Here is a 2,910-nt window from a genome sequence, read left to right as displayed (position 1 = left end):
TTTGAGGAAAAGAGGTGACTTGAGCTAATGTACATGAGGCTGCCTGCCCCACTCCATTCCTGCACCTGCTGGACTGGACACAGAACTCAGAAAATTAGGGCAACCTGCCTCAGCACTGGAAGAAAAGTCACCACTGACCTGCCATGAACTGAGCAATTCTCACCAAGTGAAAGGCAGAGAGGATCACTTTCAAAGTGAGACTGACAGAATTCAAATTATCACAGAACACAGAACTACAAACCCTACAGGAAAGCAAACAGGTGCTCCACTGAGATCTCAGCCTATGGCTGGGAGTGCTTGGGAAGACAAGGAAGTGAGGAGGGCCCTATGAACAAGCTTTGAAGAAATACACTGTTAAAAGAATTATGAAAAAAATTCTGCATAAAATAAGGAGATTATTCTAGCACTGAAGAAGGAGAATAGGAGCATGCTTGTAAAAAATATTTACTCCAGGAAATGAGATCACACTGTAGTCACCATCTAACACCTTTCATCAAAAGCAAACAAACCCTACAGGAAAATAAAATACCAGCACATGGTCTAAACAATACTAGCACTAATAAAGAATTACTGCAGAAACTGAACCCCTGAAGCTTCTCAACTGGTATTCCCATAGAAGACACCAGAACAATTATAATAAAAGTAATATGCAAAAATACCCATGAAGACAGCCTTCTTGAATGAAGTTAAGACTTCAGCTTTAAAAATTGAAAGGGCAAAATTAGAGAATATAGATGAACACCTACACATGCCCTGATTAAATTTCTGAAACTTAAGCATAATTCATCTTTCAATCATCTAGTCAGAAAAACAAAAACAAATCAAAACAGATTCCTTACAAAAGAAAGACAAATGTTGGTTCCAGGCTCATTAGAGCTTGATAATGTATGTATTTATACACATGCACATATATTAACCCATATTTCCCCATAACAACAAAAATATATTAAACATATATTCTTAAAATCCTCAGTAAAATACTAGTGACATGAATACATCAAATACTATAGGAATAAAATTATTCAGTAATTTCAGGAGGCACAGCAACCACTTCAACCCTTAAACCTCTATTACCTCCAGCCTCAGTATACTTTTTTTTTTCCCATTTATTTTTATTAGTTGGAGGCTAATTACTTTACAATATTGTAGTGGGTTTTGTCATACAACTGACATGAACTCAGCCATGGAATTTACATGTATTTCCATCCCGATCTCCCCCTCACTCCTCCTCTCCCATCGCTCCATCCCTCGGGTCTTACCAGTGCACCCAGCCCCGAGCACTTGTCTCATGCATTCCAAACTGGGGCATAGGTGAAAGCTCGCCTTTCACCTAGAATAATTATACATGTTTGCGTTCTTGTTCCTCGAAACATCCCACCCTGCGCTTCTTTACAGAGTCGCAGAGAATGTCACTGTTCTGTACAATCTTGTTGTCTCTTTTTCTGTTTTGCATATAGAGTTATCGTTACCATCTTTTTAAATTCCATATATATGTGTTAGTATACTGTATTGGTCTTTATCTTTCTGGCTTACTTCACTCTGTATAATGGGCTCCAGTTTCATCCATCTCATTAGAACTGATTCAAATGAATTCTTTTTAATGGCTGAGTAATATTCCATGGTGTATATGTACCACAGCTTCCTCAGTATACTTTTAAGAGCAAACACAGCCCCATCACATTTTGATCTACATCCTTAACTAACATTTGCTTGATCCTTCCAGACACAATGCAATTAGTATTCATTTCTCATTGTACAATAAGTACTTGAATTTTCTTGTTCTTTTTTTAACATTATTCTCTTTTACTTTTATTCTTTTTAAATTATTTATTTATTTTACTTTACAACATTGTATTGGTTTGTCATACATTGACTTGAATCTGCCATGGGTGTACATGTGCTCCCCATCCTGAACCCCCCTCCGAACTCCGTCCTCATCCCATCTCTCTGGGTCATCCCAGTGCACCAGCCCCGAGCATCCTGTGTCATGCATCGAAACTGGACTGGCGATTCATTCCACATATAATAATTCACATGTTTGAATGCCATTCTCCCATATCATCCCACCCTCACCCTCTCCCACAGAGTCCAAAAGACTGTTCAAAACATCTGTTTCTCTCTTGCTGTCTTGCATACAGGGTTATTGTTATCATCTTTCTAAATTCCATATATATGCATTAGAATACCGTATTGGTGTTTTTCTTTCTGGCTTACTTCACTCTGTATAATGGGCTCCAGTTTCATCCACCACATTAGAACTGATTCAAATGTATTCTTTTTAATGGCTGAGTAATATTCCATTGTGTATATGTACCACAGCTTTCTTATTCATTCATCTGCTGATGGGCATCTAGGTTGCTTCCATGTCCTGGCTATTATAAACAGTGCTGCAATGAACATTGGGGTGCACGTGTCTCTTTCAATTCTGGTTTCCTCAGTGTGTATGCCCAGGAGTGGGATTGCTGGGTCATATGGCAGTTCTATTTCCAGTTTTTAAGGAATCTCCACACTGTTCTCCATAGTGGCTGTACTAGTTTGCATTCCCACCAACAGTGGAAGAGGGTTCCCTTTTCTCCACACCCTCTCCAGCATTTATTGCTTGTAGACGTTTGGATAGCAGCCATCCTGACTGGCGTGTAATGGTACCTCATTGTGGTTTTGATTTGCATTTCTCTGATAATGAGTGATGTTGAGCATCTTTTCATGTGTTTGTTAGCCATCTGTACCTCTCCTGGGCTTCGCTGGTGGCTCAGATGGTAAAGAAACTGCCTGCCAATACAGGAGATCTGGGTTTGATCCCTGGGTCAGGAAGATTCCCTGGAGAAGGAAATGGCAACCCACTCCAGTATTCTTGCCTGGAGAATTCCATGGACAGAGGAACCTGGCAAGCTACAGTCCATGGGCTTGCAA

Source organism: Cervus canadensis, chromosome X (genome assembly GCF_019320065.1).
Source record: "Cervus canadensis isolate Bull #8, Minnesota chromosome X, ASM1932006v1, whole genome shotgun sequence".
NCBI classification, from domain to species: Eukaryota; Metazoa; Chordata; class Mammalia; order Artiodactyla; family Cervidae; genus Cervus; species Cervus canadensis.
The sequence above is the reverse complement of the archived record's forward strand: the minus strand, read 5'-3'. Positions refer to the sequence as shown.